This window comes from Phaseolus vulgaris, chromosome 5, assembly GCF_000499845.2.
Source record: "Phaseolus vulgaris cultivar G19833 chromosome 5, P. vulgaris v2.0, whole genome shotgun sequence".
Classification (NCBI taxonomy): Eukaryota; Viridiplantae; Streptophyta; class Magnoliopsida; order Fabales; family Fabaceae; genus Phaseolus; species Phaseolus vulgaris.
In genome coordinates, this window is record NC_023755.2 from 5,061,453 (window position 1) to 5,089,348 (window position 27,896).

The 27,896-nt window shown below is 32.1% G+C and overlaps 1 long non-coding RNA gene across 5 annotated transcripts; it reads left to right on the forward strand.

Moving 5' to 3' along the window:
• The first annotated feature begins 1,926 nt into the window (after positions 1-1,926).
• Positions 1,927-6,677, forward strand: LOC137834962 (uncharacterized). Of its 5 annotated transcripts, none has more exons than XR_011084990.1 (8): positions 1,927-2,200; positions 2,318-2,414; positions 2,768-2,882; positions 3,539-4,628; positions 5,424-5,645; positions 5,776-5,841; positions 6,148-6,219; positions 6,461-6,677. It is a non-coding gene; the product is annotated as an uncharacterized lncRNA (long non-coding RNA). The 5 variants fall into 5 exon arrangements; XR_011084986.1 differs by having other exon boundaries at positions 1,932-2,200; positions 6,148-6,214; XR_011084988.1 differs by having other exon boundaries at positions 1,977-2,200; positions 4,511-4,628; positions 6,148-6,214.
• Positions 6,678-27,896: the final 21,219 nt, after the last annotated feature.

A 27,896-nucleotide genomic window follows, 5' to 3' on the forward strand; every position in this document is an offset into this window, starting at 1 on the left:
AGAAACCTCTTCCTACTTCTTATTCCAAGGAAAATAAGCCCAAAACGGTTCAATGCTTTAAATGTCTAGAAAAAGGATATTACTCATATGAATGTCCACAAAATAAAGTTTTGGTGATGAAGAATCTTGAACATCCTACAAATACTCAATCTCCTTCTACTTTCGACCCCGATGATGTACCCACTTCTGATGAGGAATGTGATCCTTATACAGAGGAACTTTTCATTTTCCAACATCTACTCCATACTCAACCTTTAGAACTCACCAGCTCGCAACGCGAGAACCTCTTAAATACTCGCTGTCAAATTCTTGGCCATAGCTGTTCTTTGATAGTTGATAGTGGTTCTTGTTGTAACTGTTGTAGTACTCAGTTGGTTAATAAACTTTCTTTACCCACTCAACCCCATCCTTCTCCCTACTTCTTGGATTGGTAAATATATTGATAAGATTTTGTGCGATGTTATTCTTATGGACATCGGTTACATTATCCTTGGTTGTCTTTGGCAGTTTGACAACAATACTATCCATGAAGGGTATACTAATAAACTTATTATTCACCAAAATAACCATAAATATACTTTGTATCTCCTTACTCCTGAGGAATTCGAGTGGACACTATCAAATTCAAAAAGAAAATAGAAAAGGAGAAAATCTTAGACATTCAGGTACCCACTGCTCCTCTTTCTTTTGCTATGCCTTTAAAACCTTTGTGTCTTATTACTTCATCGATAGTTCCAGGTACTTTTCCTTTACATCCTTTTTCTATTTCTTCCACAAATATTTTGTACGCCACACGATATATGTTATGGCGCCACTTCTTTTTTGTTGTCTGCTTATTTTTCTTTTTGTTCTTTTCAAGTGGATTCATGAGCCCGGAGGAACATAACTAGTGTCTTTTCTGCACAAAAGTTGGGACCATCAATCGCATCTGAAGAAAGATCCTTTTGAAGGGGGGACATTATGGCAAACCATCAAATCCACCATACACAAGAATAAAGACAAAAGAACTATCTATATAAATAGTAGAATAGACATATACATGACTTGTAATTTTAATACTTTCAAGAGTATTTTGTAGATGAATTAAAGGCATTCTAGAATACCCTCACTTGTCACACAAGCAAGGATCTCTAGAGCATCTTAAGAGGACATATACGCCTCTCCTTAAGCCATCAAACCTCGGCATAGTTAAACTTGCTTAACTAGGGTTATGGTAGCTTAAGAAGCAAACTACTCTCATCCTTTTCATCTATAAGTACCCCTCATAACTTTTTATATTCAAATTTGACATATATTGAATGAAGTGTTATGAATTAAGAATCCATTCTCTCCCAAATATCTCTTTGCTACTTAGCCTAGAAGGCCTAATGAACTTTGGAAGGTTGGCAACACCTTCTTCCCCTTCATAACATTCATCATTACCAAAACCCTAGCCTCATCATTACTTCACAGTTCTCCTCCATTTCCAAAGCCTTATGTTGCCTCTTTCCACTCCAATCAACAATCAAGAACTTGGATTGCATCAACCTTATTCATCTTCTTAGGGTAATGAATGTTTATCAACCTATAGTTATTTGCCTCACTACAAAAAAATGTGTAAAAAGTGGCGGTTTTAATATGGTGGTTATTAATAACTGCCACAAATTTCAGTATAATACGTCATTTCATTAACCGCCATAATTATCTTTCAAATTATGTCATTTTTAACTGTCATAATTTTCTTTCTGAAAACTTGTTTTATTCCTTTATTCCTATATTCACATTTTTAATTTGATTTAAAATAATTTTTCTTTTAAAAGTTAAGAAAATAATTTTTTTTTTAATTTCATTTTGAAAATCAGAGTGAACCCTAACTCTAATGCTTTCACTCTCATCCTTCTCTCTGCCTCACACTCACATGAACCCTAGCGCTCGCTGCCTCACACGAACCCTAACGCTCGCTGCCTCACACAAACCCTAGCGATGTCTGCGTCACATGAACCCTAGTGCTCGCTGCTTCCACACGAACCTAGCGCTCTCTGCCTCACACGAACCTTAGCGTTCGCTGCTTCCACACGAACCTAGTGCTCTCTGCCTCACACGAACCCTTGCGATGTCTGCCTCACATGAACCCTAACGCTCTCTGCCTCCATACGAACCCTAGCGCTCTCTACCTCACAAAACCCTACTCTCTCTGCCTCTACACGGAACCAATTTGAAGGTAATTAAATGCTCGCGCGTTCTCTTATCAATGCCGACCATCGGCTTTGTTTGATGTTTAGGATTTGTCATGTGATTCTATTTGTGTATTTCATTATGTGTTTCATCTTTTTACTAGGTAGCTAAAAAGTTATCACAGAGGCGGTAGGGGAGAAAGAGTTTCCTGACTCGAGTTCTGATTTTCGAGCAATTAAAGCAAGTTATCACAGAGGCAGGTGAGAGAATTCTAAAACTCATTTTGAGTTCTAAGAAAATGCAATATCTCTTTCAAATGCAAAATTAGAGCAGCCTAAAATTCCAAGGTATAATTCTCTGCTGGTAATTTGAGTGAATGAACAGAAAAGATAGTTGAAAGCTGAATTGAAAAACATATTGAATAGACAAAGTTTCTGTTAAAACCCCATTAAGTCGATTGCTAAAAGAATAAGTAACGCGAAACATTTGGCTTCCCCAAGTGGCTATCATCATCAAATCATATTTTTTTCCGTAGTTCTTGAATGAATAATTAATATAGAGATAAGATGATGTAATATCTTGTAGATTTTTATTTTCAAAAAATAAAATGCAGTTTGATAGTATTAACAAACCTGGAATTCTGCTGGATGGAAGTGGTGCAAATCCTGACCAAAGCTTACATATCTTTTGATGGTGGATGGTATGTTCGTGATTGAAAACTTGAATAGGTAATGCATTGACTACACAAATTTTTCCTGTCCTTAATTGTTGTTAGCCTGATTAAGAGCTGGTTACTATTGAGAATACTGGTTGATATCAAGATGCTCTTCATTAATTTCCCTTTTCTCTTGACCATGTATGTCCATGATGTATTTGTTTATCTATGTATATTTTAGCCGAAAAGAGGGATAATCCATTGTCTGTACAACAAACAACACATTTTAGTTCTTATGGACATAATTGGGTAAAGTTGTCTTGTTGAATAATGCATATATACCGATGCTTGGTTTATTCCAATCCTTGAGCTATTTTAGATCGAGTTGCGATAGTTATGTGTATTGATAGTTGCATATTGTATAGGAACTACCAAGTGTGATGAATGAGTGAGAAAGAGAGAAAGCCTATTGACAGAACAATACTGTAGGACAATATTTACATCAATTCAAGCCATTTTGTCTTGTAAGTTATCGATCAAGATTCAGGGAGATAACTGTTTCAATAGCTAAGGCGTACGTTGTCACAGTTTCAATTGTTAAGCCAGTTGGGTTGTTATTGTGTGAATAGGCAGTGACTACCAAAGCCTACTTTAATACTAACTTGAGATTATTGACTTTTAGAAATAAGGCTTGAGTGTATATTTTGACTCAACAATTTGTATATGCAGAAAAAAGGTCTGAATAGATGTGCACAGGACGGGAGAAAATTCCACTACCTATGTCACCCTATGGTGGATCCAAAATCCTGGACCAGCAGGATCGAACAAAAAAATTAATCACTCTTATATAGGTTGCAACTGCCCACCGTAAAATGTATCAAAACCCGCTTTTTATGACACTTATTAGTTAGATTCAACAAAAGTGAACTTTATGAAAACATACTGATAATACTTTCATATACCTACCTACTAGTATGTTTCCTGAATGTTGTTATTCAGCATGAAGTTTATTATCAAACAAGAGAGTGTATGTGCTCTGCATAGTTTTTAAATAAAATTAGAAGAAGAGCTGGGAGAAAAAAGTTAGCTCCAATGTACTGTCCAACCAATAGATGGTGTCGGGTGGACAATTTTTATATTACAATAGATAGCACAATACAAAGAAAGTATTTGTTATAATAGTATAATAAAAAAATAGGATAGTAAAATGAAATTTATAAATGCCTTTGGTAAAAGAAGATAATACCTTCGAAAATATAGGAGTGTATTCAGTTTTCCCATACCGACAGAAAGTTAAGTATACTGAATATGAAAATTAGGATGGGGCATGGGAATTTAACGCAGTGACTACACTAGGTTTGTGGTGGTGAATAAAGCTTAATTGACTCTCGGGATTTGGCTTGTGTTTGTTGTTAAAGCATGAATTGTGTCTTGTACGAATATAGATATATCTAATGCCATTCACATACTAAAAAATGAGTAAGTAACTAGTACTAGCACAATCTAATAACATTACTAAAAGACTCATAAAATTGTAAGAATAATAATTATATTTTAAAATGAAGTTATTTTTTAATTTTGTTGGGGTTTCTTTTTTCATTACTTTCTGTCTTCACTTGGGAATAAAGTGAATGGGGGTGCTTATTGCACCTAGATAGGGCACTTGACCATTTGATTAAGAAGGCAGTTTCAATTAGGAAGCATCTGGAGAGGAATAGAAAGGACAAGGACTCCAAGTTTAGGTTGATTCTCGTGGAGCGCAGAATCCACCGTCTTGCTCGTTATTACAAGAAGACTAGCTCCTACCTATTTGGAAGTAGTAAGTGTCTTCAAACCCCTCACCTATTTGTTGCACTGATCACCATTTTGATTAATGATTGCTTTGATTTGAATTGATCTGCTAGTATATGTTTGCAGCAATTAATTATTAAAACACTGTCTGAAGATTATTAAAAATGCGTTCTCTTATGTTTTTCTAGTTCATTCACACTCTCTGTTCTCTTTCCTTTCTCTCTCTTTCTGGCACACACATTCTCTCTTAATACATTCGCATAACAACCTTAGATAGAATCAAGAAGGTTCTCCATGGCAACAAGCTTACCGACGAAGAAGTCCAAACACTAGCCAAAAAAGATACAACATGACAACAATTTCTTACTCTTTGTCAGATTTATAACTTAGATCAAATCTGCTAGTGTTTTTTCCCTTTTCTCTATTTCTTTGATCTGCTTTAAAACTTTATAACCTTAGGAATTTTTGTGAATTGAAGTAAACTAATTGAGGAAAGTGTTAGAATTTGTGTAGGGCTACAATGTAGTTGGTAATAGAGATGGTAACATTTGGTAGGAAAATAGGTAGTGGTAATTGATTAGATTCTCGTGGGCATGTGTGATTGTGACACCTTCCCATATCATGATGATGCAGAGTAACCGTATGAGTGGGAAAAAGAAGCAGAGTAACAGTACTTATGGTAGTTTGTCATTTCTTCCAGATTCTATGGATTATAATGTACATTTGAATATTCTTACCCTACTCTTTTAATACAAGCTATCAATATAGTGTGTAAGGTGATTATTGTATTTTATGCACTAATCTGAATCATTTTGTGAATCAGGACTTCTTTGGATTAATTAGGAGTCATAACAAGGACAAGAATTGCTCTTGTGGCAGCATCCATAAGAAGTACATTAAATTAATTAGAATGGAAGAATGATTTTGGTGTTTATAGGGAGAGACCATGCAAGCTGCCAATGCCAAGAAGCCATGCACAACTACAAGTAAAGCAACAAAACCAAAGTCAAGCCCACTCAAGGATCCTCAAAATGTTGCTGCCAAGGTTTGCTTAATTACTTCAAACCTAAGTTAAATTATGTATGTCGCATATATGTTCCATGTTTTGATTGCAAATTAAGAAAACTTAAATATAAGCTCAATGTTGATAGAATGTTTGTACGAGTGTATCACAGAACAGAAGAGAGAGAATAAGTGAGCGGCTTAAGACACTCCAAGAACTGGTCCCTAACGACTCCAAGGTAGATTTTTCAAACTAGTTTGAAATGCTGCATTCTTTTGCATTTCCTTTGCAACAATATCTAGGATTATGATTTAATTCCATTGATGGATTATTATTGTTATGATGAATGACAGTTAATGAACATAAAATTTCTCTATTACTATTATAATACTAACAATAATTAATATTTAATTTTAATTTTAATTCCAATTCTTTGCTATATTTTAAAGTATTTTTGAAAGATTATTTTTTAAAGTGACTAATTTATCCTTTAAATTTTTTTTTATTTGTTTCAATTTATTCCTTATAACAAATTAGTTTGCAGGTCCACTGGCCTTTGAAAACGAGGAATACAATGGGAGCTTACCTAATTTGAAATTGAAACGACAAAGGTTGAGTATGCATACATGTCTAGACCCTTACCTGTTACCTGAATTAGATATATTAATATATAACACTGATTTCATTTGCTATGTAGTTATTCCATCTACAACTTTCTTTGTTGCAAGCTTCACTTTCCTCCTATTTTAAATAATTAATTTGTCACATGTTATTTTTTCTTTCTCTCTTTTCTAAAATAATTCATTTATTTTTTAAAATTTGAAAATTAAATCTAAACATATTTTAATTAATTTCAGGCACCGGATGATGGAAGTCGTACTTCATCACTGAACCAGAATATTATTGGATCAAGTGGAGGCAACAAGACAAATTAGAATTAGGACTATGACATTAGTTGTAATATATTCAAATAAAATTTACATTTTGACAATTTAATTTAATTGTTTTTTGGATTAGTTTGACATTATAAACTTTGTTATCTTAATGAATGAATAAAATCATTTCTTATTATTATATTTATCAATTTTAATTATATTATGAGGTATAATTTTATTATAAAATTAATTTATCTTATAATTTAATTATATTATGAAATTTAATTGCGTACTGAAATTTAATTATAATATAAAATTAAATAATATTATGAAATCAAATTATAAAACGAAATTAAATTAATTATTATAAATATTAAAATTTAAATTAAATTCATATTATATCGTATTAAGTGGCGATTAAAACTGCCACTATTTACGTTAGAATTGGTGTACCCAGTTTTAAAATTACGACATTTATAACTGACGTCAATTACACGCTTAAAACCGCCACTTTATACAATGCATAATATGGCGTCTGCTACAACGGTTCTTAATTGACCGCCACATTAAACTTTGTGGCGGCAAGAATTCTGGCGGTATGCGGTACCACCACAGACGTATAATGCGGCGGTTAAAAACGTCAGTTTTTACGAAAATAACCGCCGCATTATACATGTTTTTTTGTAGTGCCTCTTTATTTGAGATTTCATACAAGAGAAACAAATTAGTTACGTATTTGAGGTACAATGTTAGAAAACGAAGGAGAATTTTGAGCTTGCTTTGGAAGCTATAACACGAATACTGATGTGAGCTCATTTTAGGATTGCACATTTTATAGGTTGCACTTTGTTTAGGATTTTTTTCAATTAGAAATTATGGTGAGAAACCCAAAGAAGATTCCCACCGGACACGAACTTAACCATGTGGTTAAGTAAGTGTGAAGGTTCAATTCCAGAGGGCAAAGAGAAAAAATACAATATAGGCTGATAATGATGATAAGGTGCAAGAATTAAAGAGCATAAATGGAAAGGAAAACAATATAGAAACCGAAAAGGGAAAAAGAAGAACATAGATTCATAAGAGGGAATGGAAATGGTTCATGTGAAGAAAAGAAAAGATGAAGAGATAAGAGAAAGCTTATGGATGGTGAGAAGTTGTCACGCCACTTGGAGGAGGGGATACTCCATGATGAGTAGTGAAGAGCCACCACTTTGAGGTGTTCTGCACTCAAGATAAGACCCAAAGATAATATGAGACTCAGCTCACTAAACACTCTAACAAATTTTCTTTACTTTCAAAATTCAATGTATAAAAATATATGAGGCAAGGCACCCTTTATATAGGAGAGAGTGACTTGGGGAGTAAGAGTGAGAGGGGTAGGGATGCCATTTGTGAGAAACCTTCTAGAAGGTAGGTCAAATAAACCCTAAACCTAGGTGCACATGTCATGAAAGGTGGGTTTGGCACAAACCCAATTTACTAAGTACACCCTACGCTAGTTTATTATTCTATTTAGAACCCCCAAAGTGAGCCAAAATTATTTACATAAACTTGTCTTGTAAAAAGACCAAAAGAAAAACCATCTCATGCTCTTGCCTATGTGCAATTCTTCTTCTGCTGAGGTCCTTCTGATGTCAGTTCTTTCTTGGGCGTTATTGGACTCATCCGAGCGAGTTACACGAAAAAAGGTCCACCATCACTAGAGTAATCTCGCCTGGGACATCTAGCTTAGGCGAGTTTGGGCGAGCTTTGGTGAGTGTTGGTACATTCCAACTTTTAATAACTTAAATTTTATTTTTTTAATAATTTTAATTTTAATTCTTTAAAATATTACAGTTTCATAAAATAAATAATAAAATATATCATAATACTTATAACTATAATATTTTCGTTAGGCGTTTTTGGTACAACGTTTAGAGTTTAGTATCTTTGCTCGGTATAAGTTTAGTATCCTTCTCGTCCCTTTTGTATTCGTAACTGTGATGTAATGCTTGAATCTAAATTATGTACAACAAATCATCTGCTAAAAAGTTTAATCAGATGGTTAAACCTTCTGATGTGAAGGAGAAGAAGATCAACTATTATAAATCTTACGTGTTTGTTATAATTGTTTTTACAATTTTGTTTTAAACGATTTTCTATTATTCCTTAGTATGAGGTCTATATATATTCGTTTAGGATGACCAAATCAAGAATGTGGTGGAATAGCTAGCAAATGTCAACAAGATCTTGGACAACCTGAATTATATTGATGTGAAGATGGATGATGAGGATAAGGTTTTACTTTTCATTAATGTCTTACCTAAGACGTATGAATACTTTAAATATGTACTCTTTTCAGGAAGGAGCAGACCATTACTCTAGAGGAGGTTCAAACCTCTATAAGGAAGAATAAGCTTCTGAAGTTTTAGGAGTCTAAGGGGGGAATGGGCTAGTTTGAACGTGTCCAAGTTGAAGGGGAAGAAAGAGAAGAAGTTTGAGGGGAAGAAAATGAGACAATTCTCTTCAAACAATAAGACATAAGTTGATTTTTACAATTGTCACAAGAAGAGTCAGTTCAAAGCAAGTTGTTCAAACAATAAGAGAAATGGGAAAGAAAAGAAACCCCATTTCGAGAAGTAGTTTATTGATGTTGTTGTAGTGTCTGATAGCTATGATTATGTTTGAGTGTTGATGGTGCATGCCTCTGATACATAAAGGAGTTGGGTCATGGACTCAGGCTGCACATTTCACACATGTCTAGTAATGAAATTCTTTAAGACATTGGAATTAAAAGATAGTAGTGGTTCTTCTTGAGAACAATAAAGGTTGTAGAATGCAAGGTATGAGGTCTATCATATTAAAGATGTTTAAGGACTAGGAGATTTTGCTGTAAGAGATTAGGTATGTTCCTAAGTTGAAGAAGAATGTTTTGTCCATCAACATGTTTGATCAAATTGGTTTCACAACCAAGATTGAAAAATGGATGGTAAAGATTATAAGGGGAGCGTCTACAATTGCTAGGGAGAAGAAGAATGGCATGTACATCCTAGACGATTCAATAGTGATCGTGCATGCGTCTATTTTAAGTGAGGCGATGATAAAACAAAGTTGTGACATATGAGGATGGGACACGTAAGTGAGAAGGCTATGGTTGTAGAAGCAGAACCTACTAGGAGGTGATAAGATGGAGGGGCTGGAGTTTTATGATCTCCATGTACTAGGAAAGTCTCATAAATTGAAATTTGAGACTAGTAAGCATGTGTCCAGTACACTTTTCGAGTATGCTCATGCAAGTTTGTGGTTCCCAATTAATGAAAAAACTCATTGTGGAGGGTCTTATTTCCTCACCATCATAGACAATTAGTTAAGGAAGATGTGGATCTATATCTTAAAAAGTAAGACTAAAACTTTTCAATTCTTTAAGGAGTGGCACACCATGGTGAGTAATTAGTAGGGGACCAACACTACACCATTTGTCACTTTAAGCCACACTGTCATGTCAACAGTAAAAAAAGTGTTTCCTAGAATAGGTATAAGCAACGATTTTTTTAATGTTGCCTATATAGTCAGATTTATTTGCCTTTGACTAAAAATATATGAAACAAATGTTCCCTATTTATTTTAAGAAACATTTTATAAAACACAAACAGAGTTATTAAAATGTGAGTACTTTAGACAACGTTTGTAAAACTGTGGGTGCTTTAAATAACATTTTAGGAAATGTTTTTCAAAACACGAGTGCTTTAACTAACATTTTAGATAACATTTTTTTATCGTGTGGGTGTGTTAAATAACATTTTATTTAACTACGTTGAACACCTTGTCACTAAATTTACTAATTTGAACACCTCAAACACTCCATGAACTTATTCTCTAATTCTGAAACCTAAAAAATTGATTCCAAAACCTAATACCAAAATTGCCCCCTAATTTCGAAATAGAAAATCCTAAGCATCTTCCTCGAAGTTAGATTGCTTACGAACCAAGAATGTTAATGCGTGTGTGTGTGAATAAGGCAAACAGTTAGTAAGCAACTTGAAGGTGTTGAGGACAAATAATTGGAGGGAGTTTGCTTAAGAGGAATTCAATGAGTTTTGAAAAAAAGAAGGTATAAAGAGACATAAGATGGTTGCATATACACCACAACAAAATGGGTTGATTGAGAGGATGAACAAAAGCATTTTGGAAAGGGTTAGATGTATGCTGCTAAGGGTTGGATTACCTACGACCTTCTAAGGGGAAGTTGCAAACACAATCGTCTACTTGATAAACATGAGTCCACCATTTGCTCTAAATTGTAAGACTCCTATGAAAGTATGGAGTGTGAGACATGCAGATTATGAGAATCTGAGGTTGTTTGGTTCTTTCACACGTCAAGAAAGGAAAACTACCGACACTGGCTGAGAGATGTATCTTTATAGGCTATGTAGAAGGTGTGAAAGGGTACTAGTTTTAGGGGTAGGAACCATGTACAAACTATGAAAGGGTAAAATTTGTGAAGGTGTGAATGGGTATTGATAATTGTCGTTTTGGTAATCAAATTAAAATTATATTCAGCAGAGACCGTCTAGCATAGTGCTAAATTGTTTCATACCAAAGAGATGATAGTATGGATGTGGTCAACATAACCCTAAGTAATTTCCTAATGAATCCAATAATAAATCCATTTAAGAGAGTATTCAAAACTTTTCCGCAATCAAAATGATTAGAAATAACAATAAAGTAAAGGGGGATTGAGTTTGTTTTGCAAAAAACAAAGTAGATGATAAAAAATAGTGAAAGAAAGCATGTTGACTCTCAAGCTTTTTTAGCAATAAATGTTTCATCAGTTGATAAATATATCATTCATCCAGTTATCTAAACAGAATTGAATTGACCAAAGATGCATCACCCTAATAAAATTGAATCTAATTAAGGAAACATATGTTCACTAATTTATTCAATACCATAGACGTTTTCATGCGTATACTCATAAGGTTTTTAATATTCTACATCTTGAATCATGCACCTAAGAGATTGTTCAAATAAATAAGCAAGATTTTAATTAAAGGCAAAATTTAATTATCAATATGTGTCAAAAATAATTTCCCAAACAACAATTAAAATCAGGTTTTAGCACAGTCAAATATTGAAGAATAAAATTTTAATTTCACAGAAGCTCGTAATTCATTGTGAAATTATAAGATAATCAATTCAAATGAGTTTAGTCTTCCATGTGGTGGCAAAATGAAGGAATTACAAAGAAGAAAATAAAGAAAACTCTTTTTCTCAAACACGTTGTAAAGATTTATCCTTTCTCCCTGAAGCTTGCATATTTTTATAGGTTTCTTTGCTCCAAGGATCTCCAAATTGTATTTTGGTTCAAATATTGTTCATAGTTTCTCAATTTTCATCTTTCAAAAAATTTTGGATTTTGTTTCCTATTTAATCGTGGAATCTAATTCTTCATATATTCATGAATGATTTTCTTTCAATTCTGTTTCTGAGATATTGTAGATTTTATTATCTTATTTTTTTTTTACTTATATTTTGTTTCTTGTTTTGATTGAGAGAAACAACTTAGACTTTTCGTGATTTGACCCACTTATAATCGTAGACACTTCTTTCATACTGCCTATCCATCTAAACCACTAGACTGTCTAGTCTGACCGTCTACTTTGAGAAATATTAGACCATCTACTATCTCTAAAACACAAGATTAATAGAAATAATAGTTAAGGTAAAATTAAATCCAATTAGATGAATTTCAACCAAAACAATGAATTTATTCATGATTACATCCAAGAATCTATGATTAAAGCTTTAAAGTGTGAGTAAAATTATGCTCATCAAATACCCCCATACTTATCATTTTACTCTTTTGAGCCAAACATTATATGGATTCACAATAAACCAAAGGAATACAATGCACTTAAATGACAAAAAAATCACATTAAATTCTAAGAACGCATAATAGCTAGCATGATATAATTTCAAGAAATCAAAGAAGCAAGACAAATGTGAATGGATATTCATATATTTTAATACACAAGCAAGAAAGTGAAATCAAAGGATGAATCAACAATGACAGAACTTTCACTAAACGCTCTCCAACTCTCAAGTGTTTAGGTTTATATTTACACCCAACACTCATGCAGACAAATAATATCATATGCTTAGCAAAACTCTACTATTCACAACAAGTGAAAAAAGTGCAATCAGAAATCAAGCGGACTTCATAAGGAATGTAATAAGAACAAGGTAAAGGTAAGTAAAATGGACAAAAGATGCCTAAAAACCATAGAAAAACAAAGGATCAATGAAGGATAGGTATGAAAACAAGTGTAAGTATCATGACAATTCCACTTCATTCTTTATTTCAAGATATAATTTTTTTATTAGTTTTCTCATGCAGTAACTAATGTATAAGATAACCACTCTTATGATTTTTATTTTATTTTATTTTTATTGTTTTATTCCTTTTTTTTTAATGCTGAGGAGGTAAACTTATGACAATTAGGTACACCCCCACACTTATTTAAGAATCTATTCCCAAACTAATTTTAAAGTTCCTTTATTTTTTTTTGGTAGGGACAAACATGGTTTCTTTGTTTCAAGGCTTATAATGAGGGTTAAAAACAAGAAAAAATATATAGGCTTAAAAGGTCTAAAAAGTGGATTATAATGAAGGGTGAACTAATTTGGATAGTGGCTTAAATTAAACAAAGAATACCTTAATGATATCAATTCATGTAAGTTCTAGAGTATAAACAAACATATGTGAAAACACAATAAAAAGAAGCATTAGACGGTCTATCAGATGTATCATCAACAAGAATAAAAAACTCACTAAGGATAGTCTATCACAAAAGATTCAACCAAGAATTTCTCATAACCAACTTATTTATCAGTTTTTAACTAAACTCACACAACAAAGATCAAGAAACCAAAAATTTACAAGAATTTTGAACAATGCAAGCCATTACAGATGATCCCAAAAAACTTATTTATTTTTACTTTTGTTTTAAAGTAAGAAAATACAAATTCAAACAAATCAAACAAAAAACAAATCATCCCCCCCCCCAAGAAACACACACTTAAATGACACATTGTCCTCAATGTAAGATAAAAGTGGAAAAAGAAGAACTCCCTTGTCAAGCTTGATAAAAAGGAAGAACTGTAGAAATATCTTCTAGTCACATCATTTACTCCGAGAAATATTAGATTTTCTATTGGGTCTTAAACATAAGATTAACAAAAATAATAGTTAAGGTAAAAAATAAGTGCAATTAGATGAATCTCAATTAAAGTAATGGATTTATTCACAATTACAGTCCAAAATCTATGATTAAAGCTTTAAAGTGTGTGTAAAATTATGTTCATCAGGTATCAACATTACCAATCACGACTTCTTTCTAGTAGTGGGTGATCGTCATGTGCCTCACTAGCATTATTTCACAAAAGTCAAAATACCTAGTTGGTCCCACCACATTTAAAAGCTCAGAATCATAAGATCCTACCCCTGAATTTGACTTGGTTGGTTTTCATGTTGATATTCATATAGAGTTGGAGTTTGGAGTAGTCGTAGAGACATGATAAACTCGGGTTAGAGGCCTTCCTTACTCCTTATACCAAATCAAAGTTGTCAGAACTTGATGGGAGCTTTAAAGAGGAGGAGGTAGCCAAGGAATGTTATATGATAGTGTTGCTTGGCGAGAGTTTTGGGGTATTATTTGAACAAGTTGATTTGCGACTGTTGTGACTTAGGAGCAGCTACTAAGGCTGAAGACCCATAATCCCTTTTCTTAGCATTGTCCTTCTATTTGTAAAGGTCTTTTGAAATCGACAAGCAAGTATTTATAAGTTGACAAAAGCAAGATGCAAAGGAATAAAAGAGATTAGGGAAGTCTTACCCAAAAAAGAGGAATATAGGATCCTCAACAAAGGGCATGCTAAGGAGACCTTTGTTTTTGTAATCTCATATTTACCATATCCTCTACATTAAGTAGGTACTTGACCTTTTACTTAAATTTTTTGAGTCTATGCCTATGATCAAGATAAAAAGGTATCTTTTTTGCATAATCTTGAGGGGAGCATTTTAGTTTTTTAAAAACTTGTTTATGAAGTTTTTTAACAAAGAAATATAAATCATGAAAATAGAACCATGTAGATCACAATTCAAAGATACGTAATCGACTTCAGAGTCGTGTTTCAACTGATAAAAATAGATAAATTTATTTATGGTTAGCATAATTTAGAGATAGTGACAAAGTATTTAAAAATCCTTTAAAAAATCTTAGTTATTAGGATGAAGTTGACTATGAGCCACATTCATGGTAGTAAGCATCCTACATTCAAAGGGAGAAAGGTGGATAAGCATGTTGAGCTCCTTAAAGAAGAACTGGTACATAAAGATAAAATCATTACCATTAGTATTTGGTTTCACATAAATCCTATCCTCGACATCACAGGCCTCGACCTAATAAACTAAGCCATGTTATTAGAACATAAATTAAAAAATGAAAGAAACTCTTCTATAGATTCACTACAGCTAAAATTGGAATAATAGTCGTAACTTCCCTAAGTACATTTTTTTTTTATCAGCAATAAATTAATAGAATAAAAAGAGACACTTAAGGGGTGTCTCAACCCTTATACACAAGACCTTCATAGTTTAAACAAACAGCAATACAAAACAGAGCCCTAAGTACATAGAACTACATAGAAGGAAATTTGTCTTTCCTTTTTTTGTTTTGACCATACCTGGCTCATTTGTTTCTAACATCTCAAGAGAATGAGTCTTTGATTTGGTCATTCTAGAAGAACCATACATAACCATTCTAGTTGGTGGTGTGGTGGGAATGACCATGTCCACGACAAAGGTAGCAAGAGAAGAAAGTTCCTCTATATTGTCATTCTCTAAAGAGAAAGCGTTAGAGCGACTTAAAGACATTTCTTCTTCAATCGTGATAACATCTCTAATTACCAAAGGATTATTCCTGTTAGAAGAACCAAAAATGGAGGGAAAAAAACCATAATGAATATACCTAAAAAAGGAAATGGGAATGAATGGTTGTGGAAAAACCTACATGCTCTCACACTCTTAAAAAGAAGAAAATGGTTTGAGTAAAAGAATTAGGAGTAACGTTTGAATATAAGCCAAGGAAGAGTTTAAAGCATTTCACATTTTATTCAAAATGATGAGACTCTTTAATGTCACATCCTACGACAACATGTATTGCGAAGCATCAACCTTCAAAAGGATGATTGTGAAAATCCAACCTCATAATTAACTATTCAATATTAATCTCTACTTATCCACCTACACTTTATTTACGGATTCCAAATTTGCAGGACTTATGTACCCTCCCACCTCCAAAATACTAGAAGATATAATCATAATTAAATATATTTAATAATATATTTACCTCATATCCTAAAAAATCGAATATATCGGATAACAACATTTACTTTTATATATATATATATATATATATATATATATAATGACTACCAAATTGCAAGTTCTAAATAATAAATTATATCTTTTTGTTATTTAAGCCTTTATTCAAGGTTCCAAAACCTATAAATACATAGGAGTAGTCACTTAGTTCTCTCACTCAATACTCACATACTTTATATTTTCAATAGTTTTTATTTACTTAAACGTAAAACAAATCAACGTCTCAAAGGAAATTCGATTTTATAAGAATTTTACTCCTTTCAAAGTAAATGAGAATAAGTAAGAATAAGAAAGGATACATAGGTGAAAAACGAATATTTCCTTCTTTTTACATCTCCTACCAAAAAAGAAAAATGCAAGTTTTGTACTTCATTCAGTGATTTTATACGCACCCTTTAACACACAAGGTGATTGAAAGCCCACCTGATTTTGGCACTTTTTCAATTCTTTAATTGAGGCACAAGAGGAGTACAACTTGTGCAAATCTCACAAGCAAAAAATAAAGGGACAAGAATCCTATTCCCTATTCATTTTTTCTTTATTCCCCTTCAATTCCATAACCTTTATTTTTAGTATGTAATTTTTTTGAAAGAACCACACTCTTGAACCTTCTTACTTGTTTCCTTTTACATTAAATACAATATTTTCCTCTTATCTTATTACTAAGATATATTTTTGTTACATATATAGAGCTCTAATTCAGTTTTGGAGAAACCTAGTTTAAGATGCCATGGGCAACCTCTTTGGAAAAAATAAAAAGGATGGCACTCATAGTTCAAGCCACGATAAAGGAAGAGGTGGAAGATTCTTCACTAACGTCACCACAAGAGCTTTACCCTCTCTTAATATATCCAAACTCATTCAACTAAAATATAACTGTAGCTCATATCAATGAGTTAATGAATTATGTTTATAAAAATTTAAAATTTCATTGTATTTAAAAGAAATAACGTATTCACATAAAAGATAATTAAAAGGTTTAGTGATGAATGAAAATTTGAAAGTTAAGCAAATTATGTTTTGCATTTTTTCCAGCGACTGATTTAATGCTTGGAATATTTTAGAGGACAAATCATTATTTAGTTTCTCTCATGGTCATGTTCGAATCTGAAAATAACACAAGTTAAAATTAGTGTTTATTTCCTAAATTTAATTATTTTTTTAGTCTCTAAACTATGTTTACGTTATCACTTAAGTCGCGTGATATTTTAATTTTTTTATTTAAAATAATTGACAAATTACACTTTCAAGTTAAAAGTTATGATTTTTCAAACATGAAAGTAATTACAACATAAATATTCCAGGAGGAAAAAAGTTACCATAAATATTCATTGCTATGGCATTGACGCTATATAAACATTTAATGACGCAAGGCATCTAGTTCTTTTTCTTTGAGACTTTTTTACGTTTTACAATATATATAATGTCAGATTTTTTTTTACAATATTCATATTAATGGATTTTACATTTTATTTGAAGATAGACGTTTCCATTCATTTTTAAAAGGTGGCCGATAATATACTATTTTTTGAAAGTTTGTTTATATTATTGTTAATAGACATATTCATGGTTGATTTTGAAGCCAAAGTAACGAGGAGACTTGGAAATACAAGTGCAAGGTTAATTTCTTAAGTACAACTCATGTGATGTGGTTCAGTAATTGTTATTACACTGTGTTAAAAAGTATCTATGCAAAAGTAGAGCTTGTACATTTTTATATTTATAATAGTATTAATATTAATATTTATTATAAATATTAATAATATAATAATAATATTATTATTATTAAATAATAATGTAAATATTAATAATAATATTAGTAATTACAACAGTAATAGTAATATTAATAGTAATATTCTTATTAATAATAATAAGAAGAAGAAGAAAAAAAAAATAATAATAAAAATATTAAATTGTCTTGATCTGGTGTTACATGTCCTCCTATGTATTTAGGGACTTTGGACTCGATTTTCTCCTAAAGAAAAGATTTATTATTGATAAATTTGATAGATTTGTGTTTGTCACCAAGGTATCTAATTTCTTCAGTAAATTTATCGAAGGATTTTGACCGTTTGTAAAAGCAATCAATTTTAGTCCACAAGTGATACTAATTAAAAGAAATCAAACAAAATTACAAAGTTTAATAGAGAAAAACTATAAGAAAAATGTAGTTTTTTCTTTAGAAAATCAAAACAAAAGAGGGTTATAGTCAACTATGATCTTTCCATCATGTCTAGCTTCTAAACGAACTTTGGTACATTTTTTTAAAAAATTTTGGTGTAGTGTTTCAGCGTATATCTTCTTGTGTAATCAAGAGTTGATTAGGCTGATATCCTTCCGAGTGTTCAAGAGTTGATATAGTTTTTCTTTGTTGTCTTGAGATTTTAAGTTGTTTGTGTATAAGTGTTTGTACAAACCTTTGAAGACAGTAAAAGTCAATTATTTTAAGGTTGAATAACAAAGATTGGATGTAAGATTATTTGTGATCTAAACTAGTGTAAATTTCTTGTGCAATCTTTCTTTTTATTTATCTTTCTTAAATTATTGTTAACCAATCTTTTACCAATCATGGTTCCAAAATTAATTGAATTTTGATTTTCAAATTGAAAGTGTTTTAAAAGAACTTGAAGAAAAGAAAAAATATTTGAAAAAGTTTGAAAACTACTCATCCATTCTTGGTTTAACCAAACCACACTTTCTTTTCTAACAAAATGATCACAAGTGTGCTAATAAACACAAAGGATTAACATCTTTCAATGTATACAAAGGATTAACACTCTTCTGGGTTGCTAATAAACACAACAATATTTTTACAAACCTTTTATACCACAAAAAGGTTTGAGCTTAGATTTGAGTAGCCTTTTAACACTTCAAGTTTGTTCACTTCTCTTGTCTTCTTCTTCAAAGGTATCTTAATATAGATCATTAAAGAAAGAGTCATTTCAAATCCTTTTTTTAACTATCACTGTAAGAAATTTGAATGTTTCTTATTGATAATTACATACAAATTTGAATCCGTAGATAAATTAGGACTTATAGATTTTACATACATATTATTATAAGTACGTAAAATCGAGTTACATACAGAATTTATCCATGTCTAATTACCTACAAATTTTAACCGAGTGTAATTACCTAAAGATGTTATTCATGTATATTCACCTACAGATTTTAACCGTGTGAAATTACTTATGGATTTTATTTGTGTGTAAATGAATTTTATCTGTGTGTAATTTACCTACGAATTTTATCCATATATAATTACATATGAATTTTACCTACGGATATTGGTGTATGAATTTACAAACAGATTTTTACAATCCTTTGGTAACAATTACCTATGCCCGATTTACCTACGAATTTATTTTTGTACCTAATCCGTAGGTAACTTTGTTTTACCTACAAATTTCTTCTATTAGCTACGAATTTTTGAACTAGATAATAGTAAATTTTCTAGCAGTGTATTGAGAGCTTCAAACTTAGATAACCATCTTCATGCGTCCGAAAAGCGAGAGCATAAAGATACATTAAATGCTAATCTCCTATTCAAGAAACATCTTAATAGCTAGCAATACTTATCAACCCTAGGTTAGATAGTTTTTACTCAAATCCGACTAAAAGTCAAGACCATATACGATAGATAGGTGGACCAAAGTTGACATATGTTTGTCTCAAGATAGTTATTCATGCAAAGAAATTTTAGCTAGTATCCCAAGAGATCATAAAGTTGACATATGCTTTAGCTGATCATATTGGTAGGTTGAAGGCAAAAATATTCCCAACAACATAGAATAAGCTTAAGGAATTTTTGTTGTTGAGTACAATGTAATATTAAAACTCTTATTGTTTAATCGAGACTCCACTAATCTGATGAAGCAAAGACTATGAGATGTTATATAATTTGTGTTGACTATTTTACCACAAATGTACCGAGTCAAAAGTAATAATTTGTCCCTAAGAATGGATACCGAACTCACAAGGCACAGTTATTTAGAATCCTAATTGTGGCATTCACTGAGCATAAGAATATTTACAATAATTTGATTTGAAAGATATTGACAAAATTTTGCGTGAAAATTAAATGAAAACAAAATAAATGAGTAAAAGATTTCAATTGAGAAAATTGGGATTGAGGTTAATCCTTCTCACTCCTATGTAGTATCAATGCATAAAAACATATAACATTCTATCTTGATTGACACTTATGCACATAAAAATCATTCATATTAATTCCTTGCATACAAAATTATTAAGATTGTCTTCTAAATATCGATTCCTCGCATATTTATAAAGACTTCTTATCATTACAAATAGATGTTATAAAGAAATTAACATTCAAATCTATTCCTAGCATTCAAATATGTTAAACATTATCATTTAGGTCAGATACTCAAAAGTACTTTCCAGTCAAGTCTACGGATCAAAATCATGAATAAAGTTTCAAGCTTTAAGAATAAAATGATAATACCAATCATCAATTAAGAACTAAATATTATAAATAAATATCACCTCAATACATGAAAGTTTGAACAGATTACTCCCAATTCCAAAGGAAAGAATTAGCCACTCATGGTGCCCATTACAAGCATGAAAAGCAATCCAGAATGTTTCTTCTTGACGGTTATCTCCTTTAGGGTTTCCTTCCTTTGGTTCCCCCTCTGGGTCACACTTTTCTCTGCCTTACGCCTTCTACTCAACTTAATTGGGTTTGGGCTAAGTGACATATTGCTTAAGCGGGTTTAATGAGAAAAGGCCTTAACTTCACTAGAATGAACTCACTTAAGCGAGACCGTGAGTGAGTTTTCAATGCTACAATTTGTCTTTTCTTTTTCTCTTCAATTTGTCCTTTCTCCTTTAGCCCTTTCTCTGCATCTTTCCTTAAATTCCTGAAATCAACAAAAAATTGGGAATAAATCGTTTTTATTCATCTCATAATCTAAAAATATGTAAAATGGTCCAAATTCCTAATTTAAAGGTTGAATTATAACTTTATTAACAAATAAAGTCCATAAGTGTCTATCTTTTTGCATGAAATATTACTTAAATATACTATTATCAATTTGTCAGATGAAACTTGCTTCTTACATAATTTTTTGTTTGTATAAAACTCATCATCTTACAAACGAAGTATGCTCATTATTACACTTTGTTTTGAAAATAGCTAAATTAAAAACTAAGGCTATTGGAATTTACTCTATCATAAAGGTTTATAAGATTTGAAGTATCTTAAAAGTTTCACACTCTCTAGATTCTTATTATGGAGAGCTCTTTCAAGTGGAAAATTAATGTTGCACATATCCTTGAACAATTTAAGGTGGCATACTCTTCCTTCATTACCTTGTCCATTTTTATTTCATATTATTGCCTTTGATTTATTGTTAGTGTGTTATATGGATAAGACATATTTGAAGACCTTGATTGAGTTATTGGTCAAAATCCATCGTATTTCCACTCATATGCATGTCATCTAAAGAATTTAGTATCACTTGAATTTACAAACAAACATTTAACACCCAAAGTCATTTGAAGATACTCAACACAAGGAAACCATCCTTTATCATATCCTCATTATTTTCTTGGTTATTCTCATTTACCTTGCAACATAGCAATTCAAACTTGAAACATATTTTTAACCCTTTTAAGTTTTTTTTTTTTTTTTGCATAAAATGTTGTCATTATAGAACATTAGGAATCAAAGAAAATCAATATAACAAAGTTAGTTAATGAACTTTACCAAACTTTATAATTCACTTTTGAAATTAATTGATGGTGAAATTATGTGACTTGTTTGATGATGAATATTACACAATATAACTATGAATTAAAAGAATATAAGGGAGCAAAATAATTTAAAAAATTGTTCCAAAAGTGAAATTTTTTATGGTTGTTAAGGATAATTAATATAGAAACAATTTTTATATCATTTATGATTTTTAGAACATGTACCCCTTAAGTATTTTGTACCGATCGGCACTGGAAGAGCCAGTCTCGGCCATGGTGACCGACCGTCCGAGTCAAAGAACATCTCAAGTCACGCAATGGATGACAGTAACGACAGTTACAATAGGACTTAATGAGTCACATTCATATCCCGAAATATACGGAAAATATCTCTGACAAATCAGCCAAATATTGATTAATTGAAATATGGTATAAATATATTCTAGATATCCCAACACATTTATATACCAACATACCTCCCTACAAATCAAGGATCACGATGCATATCAGTGAATAATCGATGATTAGCCCATCACAATAAGGGTCCATAATAAACACTACAAATAAACCCTATGCAGAAGGGTAAGGTACACTTTTATCAATTACCAATATACACACTTAACACATAGTACTTACTGTTAGAAAAGATGGCTTTAAACGAGAGGGGGGTGGGGGGTGAATTGTTTAAAAGAGTTTTCGCAAACTTTTCAAAACTAGAATGAATTTATCTTAGGAACCAATTGATTCAGCATTTCAGTTAGCCAAAACAGCAAGCAAAAGTTGTAGTACCAGAAAAACAATCGGTTGTTTCGTAGAAACAATCGGTTGTTTATACCAGCAAACAACAAATAAAGTGAATTTAAAGAGTTAGAGATAGAGAGATTGTACACAGTTGTTTATACTGGCTCACTCCAAAACAAAGCTACATCCAGTCTTCTCAGAAACCCTGAGGAAATCCACTTAGCAATCACCACTTGATCACTTACACCACAACCAAGAGAATGACCTTGAACACCTCAAGAAACACACTCTCCTTGGCCAACACAAAGATTGCTGATCTTGAACACCTCAAGAACACACAACCAATCTCAGCAAACACAGAAAACGAATTGTTCAACAGAGTACAAAGATTACACTTGTTACAGATGATAATCTGAAATCAATACAAGTAGAATCCTATTCCAACACTTTGATCAACCACAAACTCTTAGCAATCTCAGCACTTTTAAAAACTCTTTTAGAAAAACTTTGTCAAAGATTCTTAATTCACAAATCTGTTTTTCTGAACTTATTCAAAGGTGTAGTTTGTTATCAAATCTTAACAAACTGTTAAATTGCATTAAAAGATTGGTCAAAGCATTTAATGACTGGAGCGTAATCAGTTAAAACAATTAAAGCTCAGTCAAATAGAAAACAGTTTTTCTGTTATGGTTTCAAAACAAACGATCGGTTGTTTCCTCGAATCAATCGGTTGTTTTGGTACTTAACAGTTCAACCATTCAAAAACAGTTTTCAATCTTTTTCTCAAAACCTCTAAGTATAAACAATCGGTTGTTTCGACAAAACAATCGGTTGTTTTAACTTAGTTTGAAAAACATTTTACTTTCATAAAGATTGAGAATGCTAATTGCTTGAGATTTAATCAAAGGGTGGATTACAACATATAAACTACCCCAGAACAAAGCTAAAACCAGCACAGCAACACCAAGCAAAGCAGAGGCTTCAACATCCTTCAAAGGATTTGGATTCTTCAAAACTTGAACATCACAAGGTTCAACACTTACTTGATCGTCGAAGTACCTTTTTTCAGGTCAACCCCGATCAAGTACCAATATTTGTGGAAGGAGACTCGAAGGTAGGAATCAGAGGATCACCAACACGTCAGCAATTGTACAACCAGTCACAAGTACTATCTAGGCTCTCTTTGCCAATACAGGTACATATTTTGTTTTAAATAGGGAGGATATCTGATCATTACATGCTTTTAAGTTTAATATATATCTCTACTGTTGTTATTTAATCTATAAGTACTTTGGAGTTAATTCAACATCGTCATCTAGAAGAACATAGTTCCCATTTTCGATGGTATCCATCATATTTATATGACAGAATTCAAAGAAAGTTATCATTTTCGCCTCCATTGGTTGTAGTCTTCTCCTTTGAGCAAATACAGTTTGTTCATAGCTAGTTCTTTATTTTTCATATTGCTTAATAATCTACTCCTCTGGTCCTTAAAAAAACTTACCTTAAAGTCGTAAGATCTTATACCAACTGAAAATTGGTTGTTATCTATAAAAATGGGAGTTTGAATAGTCTTCTTGTGTTTCTTGCACATAAAGCATGATTGCTCATGCTTCTTTGGTTAAGATCAATCAACATCTTTTGTTTCATTCAATACCTGTTTTTCACCAAGTATCATATTAAAAAAAACTAAAACCATTTTATTTGTTACGATCAAATCAAGATTCCAAAAAGCACGACTTAAGTGATCTAGATACTTTTATCTTATAAGAACTTAACTTTTCTTTGTGTTAACATAGATAACATTAACTTTTGGTGAACTAATGTTTGGATTTAAGTGTGATAAATAAATCATTTGATCATCATATAATAATTATACTAACAAACTTCAAAATGTTTATAATTTAAGTAATCTTATGACAACACTACATAAGAAAATTCATTTTTAATTTTTAGTCACAACCCTCTTTACAAGAAGTAAATTTATTTTTATTTTTTAGACCATTTAGTAAGCACAAAAGTCAATATAATGAATCTTTATGAAGATTTTAACACAACAAACAAAACATTGTTTGAAAATTTATGCTAAAATTGGTGTTCAATACAAGAAAGTCATGTTGGTCATAAAAAGTACTTATACATAGCAAGTTGGATGCAACATAGTATGATGGTAGCTAAAAGACTATCAATCCTTGCCCAGGTTTTGACATAATAGCAAAAGATGTGAACACAACTTTAAACAAATTTATTCAAGATGTCAATAAATATAACTCTTAACATGAACAAACAACTAATTCTTACTTAAGCTCATCATATGTTTTCTTTGTACTATTGCTTCTTAAATTTATAATTGTTTTAAAGAGTAATTGTGTTATACTTATTTATCTTTTAAATCTTAATTACCTTTTTATTTTATTATTTATTTAATTTGGTTCAATTTAATTTATTTATTAATAAAAAATTTAATCAAAACTCTTAATTTAAAAATTGTAACAAAATATCTTTTGGTTAAAATTTTCAATTTTAAAGATGTAAAAATGTAATCTATGTATATAACCATTGAGAGAGTACAAAAAAGAAACTTTTGTCATGTGGTATTCAAAGAAAATTTGAAAACAATATCAAAATAAAACTTTGCCAAAATCTACAAACAAAAATGTGAAACCTTTTATGCATCAAATGTGACTTTCTCGGTGATCTATTTGTGACACATCCACTGTTAGTAGGTCCAATAACATATACGCCCAACATCTATGTTAACCTAAATCTTACCTATATAAGGAGATATTTTGAAAATAGAAGAAGGGAAGAAAAGTTGTTAGTAAACCCTAGTTTTAGTAGTAGCACTCTTTAGGACTTAGAATTAGTTAATCATGGTAAAAAACACCATTGTTCTATCAATGGTGCTTTCATTCACGTTCTCCATGCCTCCCACACCAGCCTCTAAAAACCTAGAAGAGGTCATCATCAACATTCAAACACAACTCGCGAGGATCCAAAGCCAGCTAAAGGACCACTCAAGAAGACAATCCATCCTAGAAGCAAAGCATGATCACCTTCATTCTACCTTCACGTCTCTCCTGGATCAGTTAATTACCCGTTTTCATTTTGAGAATAAACTCCCACCCCTGAACCACCAAAACAGTCCCCACTCCACTCAATCCTACGTCCACGATGAACAGCGCACACTAGGTCGCTCGCCTCAACAGCGTCTACGCTCCAACCACTATGCCGCCCACCACCGCCAGCCTCTGCGCACGCCGCAACAGCGCCCGCGCCCAAACCGCCGCGCCACCCACCACCGCCAGCCTCCGCGCCCATCGCACCGCCCAGTGCCACCAGCATCCGCGCGCACGAAGACACATGCAGCAACAACGTCCGCGCCCCAAATGTCTCTCACCGAGCTCCACTCCGTTCAACGACAAGCACCCTAGCCGTGTCGCCCACCTGAAACTACATTGTCCAAATCGCCGCCGCCGCGCCGCTCCTTGCCACCTCCAACACCTTCCTCCATCATATCCATTAAAGCACCAAAGATTGTTTGTTTTTCAAAAAAAAAAAAGAAAAAAAAAGAAGCAAAGCAGAACAGCACAACACCAAATTCTAGCGATGCAGCAAACCCTAATGCATAAGAGGAAACCAAAAACGCCTCTGACCCAATTTCCTGATGCACCCCGTGGCCCAGTTTCCTGTTGCGCACCACCCAGTTTCCTGCTGCACCCCACGGTCCAGTTCGTGCTGCACCCCCACGACCCAGTTTCGGCTCAATTGCATTTAAGACTACACTTTGAGGACAAAGTGTTTTCTGGAGCAGATAGTAATTTTAGTAGGCCCAATAACATATAGGATCAACAACTATGTTAACCTAAATCTTACCTATATAAGGAGATATTTTGAAAATAGAAGAAGGGAAGAAAAGTTGTTAGTAAACCCTAGTTTTAGTAGTAGCACTCTTTAGGACTTAGAATTAGTTAATCACGGTAAAACACACCACTGTTCTATCATCCACCATCTGTTGTGTGTCCCTACTTTCAAAACGAAAAATATCATTTTTATCTCTCATCTCTAACATTCATGTTCCTATTCCTCTCTCTCACTCATACTTTCCTCTTTGGCTCTTCTCACTCTTAATTATCTTCGTCTTCCTATCTTTCAGTCATATCGTACACCACATGCATCTCTTTCAGAATTACCTTCGTCCTCCTCTTCCTTTGTTCATTCACCAAGCTTTCGACACGCACAAAGCTTTTCAATGTTTTACAAAATTGTGTTATCATACCTAAACATATTACCTCTATATTGTATGCTAATGTGTTTAAAGGTTTTCCATTTCGTGTTAAATTGCGGTTTAAATTTTTCTTCCATCTCTTCAAACATTGTGATATGTACACAACATTTTCCTTTGTGTGAAACGTTGCTTTGCATACTACTTGTTCTAGCCATTGTGATATGTTGCCAAAGGCATGCATTGTATTTGGTATTTTGACTGTTATTTGACTTCAATAGTCACCATAAGAGGTAAGATCCGGACATTGAGGAAGAGAATCGGTAAGATTTGTACCTCATGTTCAATTTGATTTCAAAATTTGAAATTTCAGTTTTGAAAACAGATTTCAGCTTTCAAGATCCAAGGTTTATAAGTTAAAGTTTATATATATTTTAGGCACACACTCATTCTGATTCCAAAATTTAAAATTTCAACTTTGAAAACAAATTTCAGGTTTCAAATACATGGTTTATGGGTTAAAAATAGTCTATTTTGGGTAAAGTGTTGAACTTTAAACATATGAACACAATTTTTTCCTTTTAATGTGTTCAGGTTTCATGTTCAAGATTAGGTTTACAAATATTTATTTCATTATGAAATGGACGACTTAAACTGTGATTACATTGGGGAAAAGCAAATATTTGGGTTAAAGTTAATCTATTTTTGGTTTAACAAAAAATATTATCCTTTCAATGTGTTGAAGTTTGCTTTTTCTAGGAATTGATTTTCAAAATTGCAATATTTATAAGTGTTCACTAATGTCTTCTCTCATTATGTTATTTTCATGATTATTTACTACTTGAGTACTATGACTACAATATGTCTAGACTGCAAATACAAATGCAAAAGAAAATCCCCTCCATAAATGAAGTTATTATGGAAAAGGAAAATTGGAATGCCATCCTGAGGGTTATATGACTTTGGTTCATTGCAGATTTCACTAAACAAAAGTTCTTATTTTCATTGGAGTTGGTTCTACAAGAAAAAGAGATAATATAGTATTTTATTAAAATACGTATCTTGAGGTTCATTGTAATTTTTGTACTAAACAATGGTGTTTTGTGTTTGCTTCCAGGGATTTACAATTCATGCTTCAATTAGAAGATAACCTTAATCTACAAATTCCAAATTGAAATTGTTGATAGTAAGATTTATTCTATCAAATTTTCTAGTGTTGTCTCAACACACCACCCTTATTAAATTAATTTTGAAACAAATGTAGTTTTACTTGATAGTAAGCTTGTAAAAAAATAAAGACACACTAT